The sequence below is a fragment of the Homarus americanus genome, unplaced genomic scaffold, assembly GCF_018991925.1.
Source record: "Homarus americanus isolate GMGI-L3 unplaced genomic scaffold, GMGI_Hamer_2.0 scaffold51859, whole genome shotgun sequence".
Classification (NCBI taxonomy): Eukaryota; Metazoa; Arthropoda; class Malacostraca; order Decapoda; family Nephropidae; genus Homarus; species Homarus americanus.
Genome location: NW_024711292.1, coordinates 15155027 through 15166694, shown reverse-complemented (window position 1 = coordinate 15166694; position 11668 = coordinate 15155027).

Below are 11668 nucleotides of genomic sequence, written 5' to 3'. Positions count from 1 at the left end.
ACTCATATGGATGTATCGACATCATAGTGCATAATCACATACACACATATATTTTTTTTTAATTCATAATCAAGTGCTGCTACACATACTCCTAAACACTCATGGTGCTACACATACGCTTACACACTCATTCTGTTGCACATACGCTTACACGCTCATTCTGTTACACATATTCTCTCCGACATTCATACTGTAAGAAACATACATTTAAACGCTCAAACAATCACAGAAACATATCGGTACATTCCCACACTCATGCTTTCATACAGACACATACTCTAACACTCTTGTTGTTGCACACATATTGTGAAACATTATGCTGTCAAACACCGTCTTAAACACTTATGCTGTCACGCACACATTCTTAAACACTTACGCTCTCACGCACATATTCTTAAACGCTCATCTGTCACGCACATGCAATACTAATGAACACTCTTGCTATGAAACACATATTAAACACTCATGCTGTCATATGCATCGTCTTAAATGCTTATGCTGCCATGCAAAATCTCTTAAACACTCTTGCTGTCACGCACATTATATTAAACACTCATACTGTCATGCATATATACTACTACTTTATTCTAAAACCTCATGCTGTTACAGAGAGACACACTTATTATAGTGAAATATTATATGTATACCACCATCATATTACAGTTCAACACTCTTATTGACTTTGACTCATCATAACAATAATGTAAGTAATTCCTTAGATTTCAGGTTCAGATATGCCCCTCGAGGGGCTACTTTATTGGGCAACTCCTTGTATCCTGTGCAAGGCGAACTGCAAAAGCGTTTACATAACTCAACAGGGAAGCATTAAGGACACATGTGCCTCAAGGGCCATCGATTTTGTCGGCAGATTACAGATAGTGAGAGGAGGATGAGTGTGTTGATGAAAATTTTCAGATACAAGTCACCTGTTTATGGCAAAGCATGACAGGTCCCTAGTAACGTCAAGTGCTAGACATTGGGAACATAAATGGTGTTACGACCGTGTAGTATTTTTCTATTATTTTTTATAACATGCTTCCATGTTGTTCCATATTATTCCTGTAATTATGTGTTATATTTACTATTATATAATCTAGTCACCTTATCCTGTGCTGTTAAGGTTTTAACTGTTATTATTTGTTCAAGCCCATCTTATTTCTTCATTTAGTATTGTTACAAGCATTCTTTGTCTCTCTAAAGACCATCTGTATCGTTAAACGACCTATGTTTACTGGCGGGTTTTTGGCGGGAATTGGCCCAATATATAGTGGTCCACCAACTGACTGAGTTCAGTCCAGTCCTCCTTGTCATTCAGGTCACGTTCTTTTTAGTGACACTTGTCACCTGTTACTTATACTTGTCACCACCAATGTGGTATATCTATGTGAGTACCTATTTATGTCTCTTATGTGTCCATCAGTGTTTGCTTAGTTACATTTAAGTAATTCAGTGCTAGTTATTTTATATGTTTATGCAGTGTTAATGTAATCCAATGCTTTATTTTTATTCTTTTGATGTTTCGATGTTTAGTATCATTTATGTCTTAAAGGTTTCGATAGTGAATCAATTTGCTGTGACAGCCTACGAGGCTCTTTATTGTGTTAATATTTAATTTAATTAAACTTTTAAAGGTTTACTTAATTTATTTTTATTCCCTTTTAATTTACTTCACTTTTTTTGTTTGGTTACGCCTAGAACCTGGATATTAATGTAAATTAAGAGACGGTGTAACAATGGACACACCTTTTAGTGAAATTGTGATGGTGTGTGCATCATTAGATGCAGTCTCAAGGAGAGGTCGAGAGGTTAGTACGGAACATCCTTCTTGACGTAGTTATGTAATACACATGCATGGCCTTGTGGTCCATCGGCGTGGAGAACACGGGTGGAGGTGCTCACAACGCATGTGTAGACACCTTCAGCGCAAGTTTTGAGGGCAGGAAACTTGTCTTGCATGCCATTATCTTGCCCGGTGAGGACCTGCAGTCCTGTGGGGTAGCTATCTATAGTGGTGTAGTGGACTGGGTACGGGCAAGCCGGGGGGAAGGGGTTCATGTGGTGTACACCTTGCGTGGACGGGTGGGCCCCAGTTGGCAGTATGCCGGTTTGGGAAGAGGGAGCCTGCGGTGGTGTTCCTGGTTGTATTTGGGAGTTCTGGTGGGGACAACGCTGAGACAGCAGTAGGTGTGGCTTGCGGTGAGTGGACATGTTGAGGCACGGAGTGGACAGGGACGTAATGTGGTGATGGAACAGGTTGTGGCTTAGGGGGGGGGGCAGGTCACGGCGGGGCAGACCCAGAAGGCGTCGGGGCTTACAGGGGAGCTAACAGCCTATGTAACGTCAGAAGAGGGGAGTCAGTGTGTGTCGGCAGAAGAGAGAAGGATGGCAAGGAAGGACCGAAAGACATGTTGAATATGGCACTCTAGTTTATTGAGGTGGGATATGTACAATATCATTTCGCCAGAAAAGAGGTAGGGGTGGAGGCACAGGTGCGAGCATAGGCTTGGCAGCATAAGTTTAGAAACAGGGAGAACTCTCATATACAATTTACCCCACGAGGGGGTAGCTTATGGGGCACCCCCTCGCATCATGTGCAAGGCAAAGGGCAAAAATCGATTACAGCGCCCAACAGGAAGGCATGCCTAGTCAACTCATGCATAGTCGCCACTGATCGGCTCCTTAGCCATTTGGGCGGTCGGTCACGTCTCTGTTACGCACTGTTGGCAAGAACTGGGCATGCACTGGCTCCTGAATGTATCTGAACCTGCTGCAGTGCTGGTCAAGTCTTGTCTTGAAACAGCTCCCACGCAGTGCCGTCACAACACTCTCTGGCAGGTTGATCCAAGAGTTCACAACTCTCACTCCGAAAAAGTTCGCCCTCACAGTTTTCTGGACTTGTGGCTTCTTTAACATTGAGCTGTGGCCCCTTGTGGGGTGTGCATCCGCCAGTTTCATGTATAGACAGTCCCTACTGACTCATTTAGCCAGCGCGATTTTAGCAGCAAAAGTTGGATAGTAGTACCTGCAATTTTAACAGGTACTCTCCATTTTCAGAATGAGGAAACAATCAGGGCCACTGTTCGCCTACCTGACGTTTTAACTGGGACTGATGTAGTCTGTCTTACAGAAACTTCCAAGGTTAAAGGTCTTGCGTGTGAGTACGATTCTTCCTAATTGGTTAACAGATGTCCTCGTTCTCCACAGACCAGGCGCTCCCAGAATATTGAAACAGGTATGTTGTTTGTGTGATTATCTATTTTACCATGCTAGTGATGCTTTACAGCCTACACAGTTTTTAATTAGTAGTACTACACATACACTTACATAAACTAGACAGGACGGAATGGACGAGGCTTCTCCAGTTGTTTGCCGACTACAAAAAGATTATAGCTTTATCTAGCAATCCGCTAGGTCAGACGAGTGTCACTTCACTCCACTTCACTTCTCTTCAATAACCGGACCAAAATTCGATTTATTGTCATGGTCACGTTGACTGCTAGTCTATTTAACTAATGATTCTTATTAAACTCCACGACCTCAAAACATGAGTGGGTTAGCGACCCCTGAGAAGAAGACGTGTTTTTCCCCATAGATGCTACACTTGTGTTTCCCTCCCAGAGTCCCGCCTTTGTGAAGACAGTTATCAATGCGTTGTTATTCCAATTTCTCCTGGGAAGCTCAATCTTGAATTAGTCTCTGTATATCAACTCAAGTAATTCGCCAGACCTTTGTCATCTGAGGGTCATCCTTGAATGAGTAACAGTCAGAGTTGTTTGTGATTATTGTCATTGCGTGAGTAGCGATCACTGGCAACTCAGGGATATATGTACCGTGTTCATCAGTGTTCATGCTTTAACAGTGGAATTGTCATTCACCCAGTGTAAGAAGTAATATAACGTAAATACATCTGTCGTCTAGACAAGAGAGTTGTTTGTGTTGTCATGCTTCCCAGTCCGTTCCCTGACACTCTCCAACGTTTCTCCAGATCCCATTGTGATTCTTGCATTGCTCAACAACTGCCCCGGATGTAGTAGATACCCAGCAGGGACTATATATGAAACGATGGCACCGATGCAGCCTGATTAATGTGCTCCACTGCCTCGTTGGGCCAGATCCCAGACTCGCCATGTGTCTGGCTACCACACACAATAACAACGGTCGTGAATCTCAGTGTTCTACCCTGGGACGCACCCTGGAAGTATATGTCCACAGAGAGTGCTGTAACATGTATGTTAGGGATAATTAGTGGGAAATAATTATCCCATGTTGGGTAGTGGACCCAGGTATCTGCTGATTTCATTATTAACGTGTATGTTGAGTAAGGTCTTGTAACTGTACTGAGAAGTACCACTTGGATGTTGAGTAAAGTAATCTACAATGAGTGCCATGTACTATGTATGGTGAGTAGGGCCATGGAACTGGTCCTGCTATGCCATGTAATGTAACACCAGTAAGGTTGTGTGCAGTAAGAGTGTAAGATCTGAGTTATTACTGTTGAGTAAAGAAATAAGAAAATAAGTAAATAAGAAAATAAGTAAAGAAGAAAGTACTGAGTCTGCAATAAGCCCAGGAGTTGAGCTTGGTAGTTATATGATTAATATTATATCTTTTTCCCTTTGATTTCATATTAATAAATTTGTTTTTAGAGTACTTTAGGTGTATTCATTTCTCCCACAGTATTTTACCTTTATTTCCGTCCAAGTGACTTGATACCAGAATTACCATACCCATGTGCCTAGACCCTCGACCATACTACCAAAAGAAATATGACAGCACTGAGTAAGAACTAAGACAAGAGAAGTAAGTAAGATGAGGGTGGTATTGAGGTGTTGGAAACACACGCGCCCTCACATTATATACAAGCTTACAGACTACCTCATAACCAGCGCGCTGTAGTACAAGACATGGTTCAAGTGTAATGACCACGGTCGTACATGTTAGTTAACGTAACATCAGACGATTCATATTACGCTTAATAGCCCAGAAAACATGCAACTATGCCTTCTTTATTGAGTCCCCCGTCTGAGGCGTTCGTTTTCTCATTGCTTCAGGACCCCTAAGTCCTCCGTTTTCTCTCAATCTTAGAGTGCACCCGAGACTCCGTATTCCTTAGTGACACGACACAAAATTTGAAATTGCAACTGTAGTTGTATCTGTTAAGGCAACTTAGATATGTCTGATTACAGATGGAACATTCAAGATCCCTTGTGAGTGATGTTGAAATCTTCAACTGCCTTAATTGTTAGTAAAACTTGTCAAGTAAGTGAGTGTCGAGTCTGCCAGTAGTTTTTAGTTTAAAAATTTTATGGACAAAGCTTGGAGTACAGTTTGCCTATTCTGAGTAATTCAGTCAGGTCTCACTGCCACGCATGACAGAGGTTCGTACACAAAGGAATACATCATATTCATTGACAGTATATATATGTTAGATTCATGTGGGTAATGTCACTGTTCACTGCCATGCAGGACAGAGGTTCGTACACAAAGAAATGCATCACATTCATAAGCAGTATATATAGGTTAGAGTCATGTGGGTGATGTCACTGTTCGCTGCCATGCAAGACAGTGGTTCATATACATTGGACGTCATATTCTAATTGAATACTAATCAGTATGGGCTAGCAAATTTGGGATAAACAGCAAGAATGTCCCCAAGCCCCCCCCCCCGATTCAATATAGTAATTACAAAGTTCATGATACAATAGGCCAGGTGTCCTGAAGTCTTTGACAGTGTCACATTCAATAATATAGTGTTCAAGTGTATGCTTTAAAGGGATTATATCGTCCTTGGCGTTAGCCATGAGTTTTTAAGTACTCAGCTGAATTTTGTGAATATCAGTGTTCTTGTTGTAATAGTGAAATTATCCTGTACCCTGTTAAAGAATTAATGTAACGTAAATATCGTCTGTCGTTGCCAGACGAAAGATTGTTTGTGATTGAATTATTTTTGTGACATCTCTGATGCTGCTCCATCATTATCTCAGGCACAGAGTTGGTGTTAGCTGAATACCCAGCAGTCACTGGGGGACCGGTAGCTGCATACCAGCTGGCTGTCTTGCAGGGTGTCGTTAATTTGGCACGATTAAATTGTGAGAGCCCGCGGGATGAATTCCCTCACAGGGCGTCGGACTGGAATTTATCGTTCAGCTTCGTGTGGCTGCTTATTGACACATGATGCATCGTGATCATGATCGAGATCGTAATGATCGTCGTAATGACTAGGAATCCGGCCCTAATAAATCTGACTAGGACTCAGCAAAACTACAAGAAGATCTAAAAAAAAATTTCGAATGGTCTGAAAAATGGCAGATGAAATTCAATGTGGACAAATGTAAAGTACTTAGTCTAGGACATTTACACAGAGAAACCAGATATCAGATGAACATCGATGTTATAGAGAAAAAAAGAATGGTTCCAAATGTCATGCATTAAATTTTTGTTTGTGATTTTAGTGGAATGTGTATTAGTATTTCCCTGTGTGTTAATGTTGCTTCTAATAAGTGATAATAATATTCCACTTCATGCTCCTGAAAGATAGGAGTTAGATGATAATTAGTTTCAGATATATGCAACACGGCAATTAGTTGATGATTTCGTTCAACAAGATAATTCATATGAGAGGTCAGAGTGTCTATTGCCATGTAGGACTGTGCAATGGCTGTATTTTGTTTCCTAACCGCGTCTGAAACTGCACTCATTTTATTTCCCAGTTTGCCTGCATCTTCGGCGGTTGCCATACCAAACAAGGTGTTACTTATTAATCCTACAAAATTAAGTAGACCGTGTTTTTGACGCCGCTGCGAATGTAAATTTTTCCCGATGCCTTCAGGAGATACAGGGAGCTCTCCCTTGAAATACCTTACTCGTTTGAGTACACTATTCGTACGGTCTTGTTGAAGGGAGATGGTCTGACGGATTGTTGTAGACAATGTAGATTGTTGTTCGAGATCTTGTAAGGTTTGCATAGCTGTTTCAATGCGGACAGCTATCGACCTCAGATGTACTGGCATGCGCATTAAGTCATGGAGCTCGTATTTGATAGTTACAACGTCTTGTACTACTAATACTTTGCCTAGTGGGGCAACTAAGGCTCCGGGTTTGACGAGGTCTGCTGGGGAGGCGGATGTTGTCACCATGCTTCAGACCAACAGCAGAAGTGATTAACGATTTGTGGTTGCTGATCGTAGTTTTTAACGATATGTATTGTCTATCGTTATATTTTGTTGAGCAACTGTTGTAATTGAAGTAGGATGTACTTGACTGACATTAGGAGTCCCTACTAAGTCTCTGCTGACTTTTTTCATTCTATCTACATGTACTATTGTAAGGGGGGGGGGTTATTTCTCACTCAAGCTGCCCCCCTGGACTTACTCATACTTCTCTTGTCTTAGTTCCGTCAGTTGTTCTTTCTACTTACTTCAGTTCAATGGTTACTACCTAACCTCAGTTCTTTGGTAGCATGGCGAGGGCCAGCAGGTGGGTATTGTAATTCTGGTATCAAGTCACTTGGACGGAAATAAAGGTGAATTACTGCAGGAAAATGAATACCCCTAATATACTCTAAGAAAAGGTTTATTAATATGAAATCAAAGTAGGGAAAAAGATATCATTGACATACAACTCCAAGGTGTAACTCCTCTGCTTTACTCAACTGCACATTACTCAGATACTGTACTCTTACTACACATACCCTTACTGGTGTTACATTACATAAACAGTTATCAGGATCAACTCCGTGGCTTTACTCAGTTAGTCCCAGGTGGACAACTTTACTTCTCACACATTACTAGATACATTTCATTACATCCAGTTATAAGACAAACTTACATATGATTCCTTCACAGACTGTTGTTAGTACATATGAGATGCACTCGCAACACACAATACATTATTACTGAAACCAACAACTTATACATGGGTTCACCACCCATGTATAAGTTATATTCCAGAATTATCCCCAAACATACACAACAAACACTGTGGACCATATAACTTCAAGGCATGTCCCAGGGTATAACACTGGTGCCTCTAACAACTGACGACCGCTGTTGTGGTCGGTTGTAGTCCAACACATGGCGAGCGTCTGGGGTCTAAGGCCCACGAGGAGGACCTGCCGTTTAAATCATGTCGAATCAGCGCCATCGTTCATATATTGCTCACTGCTAGGTAGCCATCGACTCCGGAGAGTCAGTGGGGTGTTCCAAGATAATCCACAGACTGGATCTGAGGAGCAATTGAAGAGGTCAGAAGAGAGGGAGGCTTGAGGATGACTCAATCACAACAACTCTTTCGTCTAGCAACGACACGACGACATTTACTTTATATTACGTCTCACACTGGGTGAATGACATTTCCACTGTTACAGCATGAACACTGATACTCACAAAATTGACTAAATCAAACTGAATGGCTATATCGGCGGGGAACACATGATACATACCTGAGGAGCAATTGAAGACGTCAGGAGAGAGGGAGGCTTGATCCTCCTCCTCACCCGGGTATTTATACCAGTGAGTTGCCAGCGATCGCTACTCATGCAATGACAGAAATTACATACAAACCAACTGTTACACATTCAAAGATGACCCTCAGTTGACAAAGGTCTGGCGAATTACTAAAGTTGATTTACATAAACTAATTCAAGATTGAGCTTGCCAGTAGAAAGTGGAATAAAATGTATTAATAACTGTCTTCACATGGGGGGACTTACGGAGGGATCCTTAGTGTAAAACGAGAGAGGGAAAACGCGTTTCTTCTTAGGGATAGCTAACCAGCTACCCATTCATTTTTTGTGGGCATGGAGTATAATATGAATCAACAGGGTTTAAACAGACTAGCAGTCAATGTGACCATGACACTATATCTGTAACATTTGACGTTGGCTCAATTACTTGGAATTTGTTTCCATGTTCTTTCGCTCTAATCACGTACGGACCTGTGAATTTAGGCGATAGTTTTGATATGCCTTCCGGCGCTTTTATCTTTACTTTGTCTCCTATTTATAATTTTACAGGCTTAGCTTTTTTGTGTTGCTTGCAGATCATTTCAGCACGTGAGGCTGCTAAGTATTTTCATACTTTTCCATGGATGCTTGTGAAAACATTGATTTGTTTCTTGGCATAGTCATCCATGTTGTACACAGGTTTTGGAATTCCTGTTAGTAAATCATATGGCAAGCATTTATAGGTACCGTAAATTATGTAGTATGGCGATTTGCCTGTAAAGCTATTTATAGATCCATTGATGGATGCTGCAACCTGTGCAAGCCAGTCCTCCCACGAACTAGGCATTGGATTCACCACATGTCGGAGAATTTTAAGAATTTTTTTATTTGCACGCTCGACCAACCCATTTGAAGATGGATGGTAGGCGGTTGTGAAAGTTTGTGTAATGTCATATTGTTGACATATAGCAGCTAAGAGTTGATTCTTAAATTCTGCCCCGTTATCCGAGAGTATCACCCTAGGTGTAGAGAAAGGACAGATTAGATGAGTGACTAGTGCCTGAGCCACTGATTCGGCGGATTTGTTCAACAATGATGCGAATACCACAAATCTGGAAAAATGGTCAACGCAGACAAGTACATAACTAGAGCCTTGATGGCTTTTTGGTAGTTGCAAAAAATCGATCGCAACTGTATCCCATGGACGTTCCCGCGTCAGGTATTCTAAGATTGGAGAGGGATCTGTCGCGATCCCACTACCCTTTATACTTGGGGAGTGAATCCTACCCCAAGTTATTAACAAATAAAGGTACAAATAGGGAACACGGCATTAATTATCCCCACCAAATACCTACTCAACTAAATGTACTTGAAAAAGTAAGAACAGTTGAAATAAGTGAATCACAAAAGGGAAGATAATTAATTAATTCAATTTATGTTTTAAAGGGAGTAATGATTAGCAAACATGAATTTAAGGGAATAAGTAATTGTATAATAAAGTAAGAGTGATGCCGAAGGGCGAAAATATACTGTAAGGAGTTAGACCAAACAAATATTACTTAACATTACTATATTACACAAGACATACGAAATATATATATACAACAATCACTACAAAATGATTATCCCTACCAAACAGGAGATACCTTACCACCAGGATCCCTTCCTAGGCCTAACTAAACGTGTCACTAATACCTGATACCCCGAGGGCATTGCAGAAGACTGGATAAAGCACTAGACACGGGTCAAGGCTAGAGAACGAATGGATACCTCTAACCTATGCCACGGTGTTTCGCTACTGGGGTGGCGTGGGTACGCCGCCGAGAAGCGCGTCTCATCTCACGTGATCCAGACATTTGCTAGATATTTTATATAATTAATTAATACTCTCTTGATTCGAACTTAACAGAGTAAGACAATGATGCATATTAATAACATACATAAATATACAATTAACCTAAGTAAATAAGAACAATAATAATATAATAAGTACAATTAACAAATTATTAATAGCTTGTGTGAAATGTAGGCGTGAACATATGCCTCACGCTATGCGAGTTCCCGAGCGCTCAGGCACGTGACACCTCCCCAAAAAAAGTGAGCTTACAACTAACTGGAAGCGAAAATGGATATACAGCTACACAGTGAAAGTAATAACTAACACAATTGGTTTAAATCAATATGAAGCAAAATAATTCATAAAATAAACACAAGGTACTCAATGACAATACAAAAAAAAAATAATTTGCATATAGACATAGTTACTAAATAATCAGACTCGAGAAAGTGCATCAGCCAACACGTTCTCTTTTCCGCGGATATGGGAAATGTTCAAGTTATAGGGCTGAAGTGATAGAGCCCACCTCAAAAGTCTTTGGTTGGTATGTTTCATCTTGTCAACAAAAGTAAGTGGGTTATGATCAGTGAACACTTGAATGGGATAAGCAGTGCTGCCAATATATACTTTGAAGTTTTCTAGTGCCATGATCAGTGATAAAGCCTCCTTTTCAATGGTGGCATAGTTTCTTTGATATTTGTTAAATTTTCTAGAAAAATAGCACAACGGATGAAGCACTTGATCACTCTCACCCTCTTGCAGAAGCACAGCACCGGCGCCAATTTCACTGGCGTCGACATGGAGAGTGAACTGTTTCTGGAGGTCAGGTGCAAGTAGTACAGGAGCATTTGCCAGCAGGGATTTAAGATTCTCAAAAGATTCCTGGCAAGCCGTAGTCCACTTGAAGGTTTTCTTGCCACTCAGCAGGTCAGTCATGGGAGAGGCAACGGAGGAGAAGTTTGGACAAAAACGGAGGTAGTACCCCGCCATACCCAGCAACCTCATCACACTCTTCTTATCGCCTGGCACTGGATACTGTTGAATTGCCTCAATTTTGGCTGCTATAGGCTGGACTTCCCCTTGTCCGACCACATGCCCCAAGAAAGTGACGTGGGCATGGCCGAACTCAGTTTTGACGAGGTTCACCGTCAGCTTGCTTGCAGCCAGTACGGAGAAGAGGGCTTGTAGACGACTCATGTGATCTTCCCAGGAACTGCTGAAGACGATGAGGTCGTCTAGGTAACAGCGGACACCTTCCAGACCAGACGTGATGAAATTCATGAGGCGTTGAAAGGTTGCAGGGGCGTTCCGCATACCAAACGGAAGGACTGTGAATTGGTACAACCCCTCAGGAGTGACAAAAGCAGAGATGGCCCTGGAGCGTTCAG